This window comes from Hipposideros armiger, unplaced genomic scaffold, assembly GCF_001890085.2.
Source record: "Hipposideros armiger isolate ML-2016 unplaced genomic scaffold, ASM189008v1 scaffold_964, whole genome shotgun sequence".
Lineage (NCBI taxonomy): Eukaryota > Metazoa > Chordata > Mammalia > Chiroptera > Hipposideridae > Hipposideros > Hipposideros armiger.
In genome coordinates this window covers 319439-328951 of record NW_017732314.1, presented here as the reverse complement: position 1 = coordinate 328951, position 9513 = coordinate 319439, and the positions used below count along the sequence as shown (strand labels likewise).

At 40.4% G+C, this 9513-nt stretch overlaps 1 protein-coding gene and 1 pseudogene across 3 annotated transcripts in view; both read right to left on the bottom strand.

The window, feature by feature from the left end:
* MTX2 (metaxin 2) overlaps positions 1-9513 on the bottom strand; it is a 60821-nt gene that overhangs the window by 21702 nt on the left and 29606 nt on the right. Inside the window, exon 2 of one of the 3 annotated variants that reach the window (XM_019630894.1) lies at positions 5340-5395. The exons of the other annotated variants lie outside the window; for them this stretch is intronic. The gene's annotated coding sequence lies outside the window, so the exon portion shown is untranslated. The remainder of the gene's footprint in view (positions 1-5339; positions 5396-9513) is intronic. 3 annotated transcript variants of the gene reach the window in all.
* LOC109375506 (pyridoxal kinase pseudogene) overlaps positions 1989-9513 on the bottom strand; it is a 12914-nt pseudogene continuing 5389 nt past the window's right edge.

Here is a 9513-nt window from a genome sequence, read left to right as displayed (position 1 = left end):
TCAGCGGCTGCTCAGCTCGGGCTGGACTCGAACCGCTGTTGCTCAGAGCTCAAACTCTTGAGCGAGCTCTTAACCAACTGAGCCACTCGGCCGGCCCTAAATTCTTCTTTTTAAAGGGTTAATTCATCTTTAAGGTCTACAGGAGATTGAGAAACTGGAAAGTACTGAAATCCGCACTCTTAACAACAAACAGGCAATTCTGGGCCAATACATTTACTATGTTAACATAAATTATTATTATAATTTTGCATGTTACTAAACTATGAAAAGTAAAAACAAAGAATTAAACCTAAAGTGGGGCCAAGTCTCTGAAATAAAACTAAAGAACCAAGAATCAAAGTGTTGGCGGAACACATTTCCCTTCAAGTTCACTGTATACACGGAATAAGCCCAACACCCAAAACCGTCATTTCTGGGTGGGTTTTCACCATCTCATGGAAGACAGATACATTTAGGTTATTTCCCCAGGCTATACTGACTCTCAATATTAAAATTAAAAAAAGAAAGGAAGGAAAAGCTTTTCTCACCACCTGCCTACCAGCTCTACTGGGCAGTGGTGGTATATTCCATTAAAGGCACTATGCAGGCCCAGAGCCCTGGGTGACTTTGGCTGATCCCCATGTCCTCACCCTGTTGGGGAGGCTTCCAGGCTGCAGGCCACACCGTCCTCTTCCTCCTGGTCCAGTGGGCCCTGCAGGGACCAGCGGGCTAGGCTCTGCCCCAGGGCTCAGAGAAGCCTGGTCCTTGGAACCAGAAAACATGGCAGGGACACAGACGCCCCAGCTCTGTGCACCGGAACGCTGTGAGTACTACTGCATGTGAGTTAAGACATTCAAGAAGTGAGCAGAGTGGGGAAGAAAAACAAGCAGAACAGTGTAGCAAGTTCAAGAGAGTGGCATCTCTTCTTTTTAGGGCATTTTGTACAACATGAAGAATGCACTACTGAGGAGGTATTCAGGTTCTGAGAGGGGGCCTGCTTGTGAGCACGGAGCCATGGGTTGGGGACAAGGGCTGCTCTCAGAGAGTCTGCTTTCCCAGGGGCCACAGCGGGGCCCCCACGTCCTACAGTCTCTTTGTCCCCTTCAGGCTGTGGGTTCCCAGGAGAGACAAAACTCTGTACCCTCAGAGGGGGTGGGGTGAGGTGCTGAGATCAATGCCGGCTGACTTTTCAGGATGAGAACTCCTGTCTGTAGTCATGCCTGGGGACCCCAATATTCTGGGAAAGTGGGGCCAAGGAGGTCCCGCTGGCAGTGGACAACTTGGAATTGTGTCAGGGCTGAGGGGTAAAATGTGCCAGCAGTGGAGCTAGGAGCCCACCTCTGCCCTCTGTACCTGTCTGTACACTAACTCCGTGGCACGATGCATTTGTCACCAGCAGCAGGTGGCAAACACACAGTGCTTAACTTATTTACCATAAACTAGGTGAGTTTTCCAAAAGGAGCCCAACATGGTATCTTCCCATGGGCACCCTCAGCCTGCACCAGCCTTCCCTTTACTGGCCTCCCTACACATCACTCAGCAGGTCCCTAGAAATACTTGAGGGTTACAGGGCCGTCCCACTGATGCTCATGAGATTTGCGGACTGACCTGAATTTTCGGGGTCCTAGAAAGGTCCCCATCAAAGTGACTATGCAGGCCTATATGTGTCTGGGCCAGTGGGCATTAACCTGTCCATATGCTGAAACAGAAGCAGGATATCTGAAATGCCCAGGGACCTACGAAATAGCAAAGTAAGAAACAAAAATCCTGAAGCAGGAACAAAGGGGAAAAGTCAAAATGACAATAATGGTATTGCCATAATTCGTCAGGTTGCAAATGGTCAACATGGAACTCATTCTCAGAGACGCACATACACAGGAGACATCTCAGACCCAGCCAATGCAGTGGGAGCCGATGTGACTCTCAGGGGGCAGCAGCTCGTCACATCACATTACTCCCCCATCCCACCCCACCCTACCACCCCGCCCCCCAGACGGGGAGGATGCCCCTGAGAGGGTGACCACAGAGCTGATTTTCCAGGGAGGCCCAGGAGGTTTTGGAGGAGGGGAGGGAGCTGTTTTCCAAACTACAAATTTGTGATCCCTTTGTTATTTTTAAAAAGCACAACCAGTACACTTTCACAATTAAGACCAGTTGATACTGGACACTCACAAAAGAAAAAAATATAACAAGTTTCAGTCACAGCTCTAAGGCAGACATTACATTTTTCATGGGGACAAAGACGGAGATACTGACATGCTGTGCATCAGGAGGTGGGCACACAAGACCCTCTGTCCCTTCTGCTCTGGACCATCCTGAGCTCCAGCTAGTCCGGGCTGGGCTTCTGTCCTTCCATTCAGCTTGATGGTCCACTGAAAACCACAGTGCATGGCTAACACAGTCTTCTCCCACCTTGAGATTCTTGGGGTGCTTGTGTGTCCACGCAGGGAGCATGGCGGTGAAGAGGTCCCACGAAGACGGCACCCAGCTTGCGCATCTCCACACGGATGCGCTCCAGCACCATGGAGTCGTTGGAGCACCGAATCCTCTGGCCCCCAAGCACAATCAGGGAGTCGCTGCCCTCGCTGCCCCATGGGGAGGGCAGGTCGGAGCTGGTGATGACCACGGTGGCGGGACCCACAGAGAGCAGAACGTGATGACAGCTAACGCTTCTTCCTTGCTGTGGATCTTTCTGCCACTCAGTAACTCAGCCTCAAACAGGTTGGGAGTTAGTGTCTACAAGCAGCACCACCTTTTCTTTGTAAACAGAAAGGAGATACTGTGGAACACTGATGGAGCCTTCGCCGGTTCACTTGTCACCCATCACCGACCACACACGTACCCCAGCCGAGAGTTTTGCTGCTTCAGGTCCCGCACGATGCCCACCACCATGGCCAGGAAGACCTTGTCCCTCATCTAACTGTGAGCACCTAGTCATACTTATTCATGTTGTTCAGCTTCAGACCTTCGTACGGCTCATGGAGCTCATCTGACCTCAGCACTTGGTCTTTCCAGTGTGCGGAGCCTGTGTGTTTTGAAAACTGGACAATGCAGGAGCTCAATCTTAAACCCCAAAACCTGCAGCGGGAACGTGGACGCGCAGTTGCCCACGTAGCCGCAGATGGTGTAGCTCTGGATGGAGAGCACCTGGCACCCTCCATGCCCCTCTGCTGGGGCGGCGCGGGCCCACCGCGTCCGGGTCAGCGTCTCCCCACTCATGGGCCTCGGGCTCTGCTCCCGCCCGGCTCTGGGCAGGCGCTCCGCTCAGCATGGCTGAAAATTAAATTTTCAATGTTTAAAAAAAAAAAAATCACTAGGGTAGGATGTCGGTATATTTTTTATTTCCTAAAAAATGAAAAATGTTATACCAGATCACAGGTAACTAGTTTAAATATAAAGTATTGACTTACACATTTATCTCTGCACCCCTTCAAAAAATAAAAGTGAAGGGCCAGCAGAGTGGCGCGATGGTTAAGAACTGGCTTGGGATGCCAGAGGGCCCCGGTTCGGATCCCACATATGAGGGCCAGTGACACTGCCCTCCACAGCTAAGATGCTGAACAACAGCTCAACCTGGAGCTGGGCTGCTGTGAGTCGCTGGCAACGGCTTAGGCTGCAGCCCCTGTGGCAGTGGGTTGCCATGGGCTACCGTGTGTGGCCAGCAGCCAGCGTGAGCGGCCAGCAGCCGCCGTGAGCGGCCGTCCAGAAGCCGGCAACTGATGTGCCTCGCCAGAGAAGAGTGCAATGATGGTGCCAACTTGGGCCAGTGAAGCAACGTCTTCCACAACTAGACTGAAGAACAAAACAACAGCAACTTGTCTGTTCCCCATCCCCCAATTCCCCAGCACTGTTCCCATCCCAATTCTCCAATAAAAAAAAAATCTTTAAAAAAAAAATAAATAAGTGAAGAAACAGAAAACTAAACCCAGACACAAAGAATGGGCGGGAACCCAAAGCAGACCACAGATGTCAACCCATTTTTGTAGGATGGAAAGCCGATGTGGCAGGGCAGAGGAAGCTAAAACCTAAGAACACGCGGAAGACAAAATCAATACATTTGTATCACAGAACTAGGAAGATTCTAAAACTGGAGGAACCAAGTACCACAGAAGGCAAAGTGAGATAAAGGAATAAAAATACAAGGACTGGTTGAAAGTGTATAAACATCAGACAACTGGCCTGCCCCCTATCTGGCAGGAGACAAATGTTCAGTCTCTAGAGAAACCCAACCAGAGAGCCTCCTGTCTCGACTCAAAGCACAACAGAGGACACTGGGTGGGTGGTTAGGTAGGGGTCACATTGAAAAGAGGAAGGTTAAAGGAAAGTATAACACTGACTGAAGAGACCTACAGCATCACTCTCCCTCTCAGCTTCCAAACACTGGCAGCCAAATTAAGTCCTTCCTGGATCTCTCTCTGTAGAAAAGGCCTACAAATGCTGATGGTTTTACTGGGGGTGGAGGTAGGGCGTGGTAGGATAGCAGCCAACAAAAATAGCTCACCGTGCAATCAGTCTGCAGTGAAGCCCACATGTCAAAAGCCAAAAAGTCATCCATTTCTTTTACAGAAAACAATAAATATGATGATTCCTGACATAGCAAGGTAGAATCTACAATATTAAAAGCTTGAAAATATCAAATATCCTTTGTTTTCATTGCATTATATTTTTTAAAAGGGTAGTTAAAAATAGTCAATTCAGAAAATCCATGAAATGAGCTCAACTCCAGTTGAATGGAAACACAGCTCACCAACAGGCCTGCCCTGGTCACTGCATTTGCACAGGGAGAATGCAGCCTCATTGAGATGTTATCCTTACCATCATTTAGAACAACTTTCTGTTGCTGACTCGCAAGCCATATCACTCTTATGACTGGGCAAACCATTAGCACAGTCCCAATCCTCAACTGTCACTGGTTAAGTGCCATGGCAGAACCTAATGGATCCTCCTAACAGAATACTGATTTAAGAAGTTGTTTAAATGGATACTGATATTCATAATAACAAATGCAAACATACCTAAGTTCATATAAAACTAGTAAACTACAACAAAAATTAGCATTGTTATTTTATGGGGCCAAAGCTCACTGCTTTAAAAAATTAGATATAACTCCTGTTAAATTCAGAGGGTTTTTTTTAAAGTCAATAAAGTTACAAATATTAATAAATAAGATGTTTTAGAAAACAATAAGAATTCTACATAAAAAAAAATAGCTATGCACAAATCATCAGAAACCACAATTCAGTAAGCATAAAAAGCTTTAAATACAGCAAATTTGTTACCAAAAACACGAAATGCTATTGAGAGCACATACGAAAACAGATCACATCAGAGAGTAGAACCTTCCTTAATACAATTCTCACCTGAAAACTACTCCTGGAATATTTCACTCAGTTTTAGATACATCAACATCTGACAGCTGTAGAAAAAAATCAAGTTCAGAAAGAAAGCAACAAAAAAGATAACCAGAATAAGAAAAAAATACAAGCTTTCCCTGTTAGAATAAATATAAATATAAGTTGTAGGGTCAAAATTAAGTAAAAGGGCTATAAAATAGACAAAGGCACAGAAAGAATAATTCTTGTAACCCCAAAACCTAATGCAATACCAGTCATGTGGCTGGCACTCAATGAACAATTTGGGAATAAAAAAAGGAAACTATTTTTCTGAGGTCCTATAATGAATGTTTTTAAGTTGCATTATTTACAGATAAAATAAATATTCCCAACTGAGAAAAATAACAATAACAAAAATATTTTTTTTAATTCTCAGGATAAGCTAAATAGTAGATGGCAGGGATATAAAATGTATTCACTTCATTTTAATAAACTAATGGTAATTCAGTATTGAATTATTTACCAATAAATAATTTTTCTTTTTTGTTTTTAGCTGAGCCATCCTGCCGCCTTTTGGCAGCTCAGCGGCAGCTCAGCTCAGGCCGGGCATCGAACCGCTGATGCTCAGAGCTCTTAACCAGTTGAGCCACTGGGCCAGCCCAGCAGCACTGTCTTCTTTCCTCTATTTTATTCCAAAAACAAAATGAACATTTATCTTTCAAGTAAAATACATAACAATAGTCTTTAATTGCCCTTAGCAAGAAAATGAACATTATTTTCAATAAAAATATAAAAATTCAAATTTTTCATGAATTACCTTTAATAAAAGTTTTTAAAAGATTAGCTGCTTTATACTAATATTGTGAAATTTAAGAGGTTATAAACATAGCTTCTAAATGTATGTAAATCACATTGACAAAGTTATCCAAATTCTGGATAGTAAATAATCCATTTGCATTCCAACCAGGTAAAGCTATCCTGAGACTGCAGACCTCAGGCTTTCTTCTTTAAGACAAAGCTTCTATTCATTTCATAATTAAATTTGAAGCATTTTACATAAGGATTCATTAAGGACTATTCTAAAGCATGCAATGTCCTTTTCAGGACACAAAATGAAAATGATTCCAAATTTTAATTCATATCTTGTTTTACCAGGACACAAAGGAAAATCTGACAACAACTGAAGAATTATTTTCCACCTTACTGAAGAGGCATGTTTTAAAATTAAAAACCATGAACAAATCTATCTACAAAATAATTCATTTTTATATCAAACAGCTGCAGACCCTGTAATTGAAATAATGTATCTAAGGTTACAAATGAAAAGTGTTAGGTATCATTCTTGAAGTGACAAATTAAGTACCTAATCCAGTTAAAGTAATAGCCATATTTGTAGTTTAACATAAATTAAGACCTTAATTATATTTGTGACTGTTTTAAACAAAATAACAAATTCCTTTGTACCTGGGAATGTAATTTATAGCAAAGCCAGGTTCATTTTCCAAACCAATCTATTTCACACTGCAGAAGTACTCTGGTATAATGGTATAATGTAATTCTTGTTGTAGAATGTTGAAAGAGTAGACTCACTAAAAGCACAGAAAAGGTTTGAAGATAAATGAAGATGCTATTCATTCAAGGGTAATTTCATCTTAGGACTATATGAAAGATGTTTCACTCACACGGGGTAGTGTATGGCCTCAAATTTAAGTGTGTTTTCAGCTCAAATATAATGCTGCTAGATCGATTATGTTGATACTGTATATCTAATAATGAAGAATTCTAGCCTTTTTTCTGTTTAAAAAATAGACTGTCATTTTTTTCATCTTACAGCTATAGCTTTATTGTTCTGTTTAACAGCAACAAATTTTAAAATCCTGCTTGCTATTTACTTTTTAAACAGAAAAGTATACAGTTGATATTCTAACTTGCAATCTCAGAACTACAGGTGTGAATTTCTGCTAAGTTAATATTTACATTTGTAAACAATTACCCTATATAACCATTTTTCACTAATTACTAGAATTATTTCACTAATTACTAAAAATGACTAATTACTATCTCACTAATTACTAAAAATGACAACTCTAATATCATCCAATTTTATATTGAATAGACTTTATTTTCAAAAATCCAATAAGACTAATTTAAATATTTTATATAACCATACCATTTATGTATTGAGGGATTAAGATTAATAATGAGAATTTTTTAATCTGTTACATTCTGTTGGCAATTTAAATTCAGTTATCTTTTCTAAAGATCACACATTATGTATTTATGTCATTTCAGGGATTATAAGCATAAATCAGAAAAATACTTTAATACTTCTAATATATAAAACTTGATAAGGATAAGACTTTCAATCTGAAGACTTTAAACTCAGTGATACCAACAAAACTTCTGCAGCCTCCATTTTGCTCATTTTAGAATATTGAAAAGGATTTTACAAGTCCCCTTATATAATAAATGTTCACTATTCTCTCTACCCCTTAGCTTTCCTTTCCTTCTCCTAATCCTGACAGTGAATACAGAAGCCTCATTTTGCAGAGGATGATCAAAGTGGAAGGGATGAACAAACTTTACGACAACTAAAACGTTACACTTTATGAAACTTTAAGAAAATTATAGCAATTTTTAAAATGTTTTCCATAAAATAGTATTTTACTAATTCTCTATTAAAATATATCTACTATCATCCTATTTGTATTTATATCAGGTTTAACTGAGACAAAAATTGCATACAACCATGAACAACTTGTTTAAAGTAAAAATGTACCCAACCACACTAAAAATTCAAAATCATTTTCTCCACAATTCTTCAGGTAAGCTGTGCACTGTGGCCATCTGAATGACATGACAAGTTTACAGCAGTTATGCAGCATTTTGATCGTCACAGTTGTTTCTCCAATGCAACAACTGACGTGCAGTCCCAATGGACAGAGATACTCCTCCCTCTGCTCTTCTCCAATCACTACATTAGGATATTACCATTTAACCGTTAATTAGTATGTCCACCTAAAAAGCATCATTTGCTAAAAGGAAAAAGCAAGGGTCAGCTAGCTATTTATCAGCAGATCTGACATGTTAGTGTTCATGGCCAACATTAATGGGGCTTATAAAAATGCTGACTTTTTTTAACGATACAAAATATTCAACAAAAAGAAAAGTGTTTTTTTCTGTTGTCTTCCCTTTCATTTTTAAAGATAAAGTATTTATTCACAAAGACTAGGCAAAATGAGAATATTAAATAGAATAGGGATATTTCCCTTAATCTGAGCTTAAGTATTATTCTTGAAGTAACAAACTAAGTAAAAAGTAAGATTACTCTTTCATGCAACATTCTAATAATGATCATTAGCTTGAGCCACTCTCTAAAAATAAATTCAAACTTTTACAATATTTAGTTAACCCAAATTTAAAAAAAAAAAGGAAACAGGTTTCTTTTTAAATTAGCTTCATTTATATTAAAAGAAATCTTTTCTAAAACTGACTAGAAAGTAATATTCTATTACATAAAGACATTAACAAAATATGTACATAAATCTTTCAAGTCAAAATAGGCACTGATTCAGCATATAACATCATCTTATGTTTATATTTCTTTCACTTTTTTCAAAAGAATTTCCCATTTATTACCAACCTTGAGCTTCACAATAACTCATAATATAGGTAAGACTGCCTTTATCATATGTGAAAGATCCCAAAACTGAGACATCTTTCACATCTCTTAGTGTATTCTATAAATTGTAAGAGATAATTTACTAGGAAATGTCAGAAATGATTTTTGAATTAATTGTCCACTTACTTTTGGATAAAAACTCAAAGATCTGTGTCACTGAACTGAACTGATCTGCAATAAAGTGTTATGAATGTGGATTCTCAACTCAGACTCACTGGGTCTGCATTCCAGCTCTGCCAAGTACTGCTAATGTAACTCTGGGCCAAATGCTTAACTTCTCTGCCTCAACTTCCTAATCTGTAAAATGGGAATGATAATACTACCTACCTAACAGGGCTGCTGTGTGTGAGGATTATCTATGCTACCTAAAGTACATATAACAAAACTTGGGGGGCCGGCCGAGTGGCGCAATGGTTAAGAACTCGCTTGGGATGCCAGAGGGCCCTGGTTCGGATCCCACATATGAGGGCCAGTGACACTGCCCTACAATTTGGGAATAAAAAAAGGAAACTATTTTTC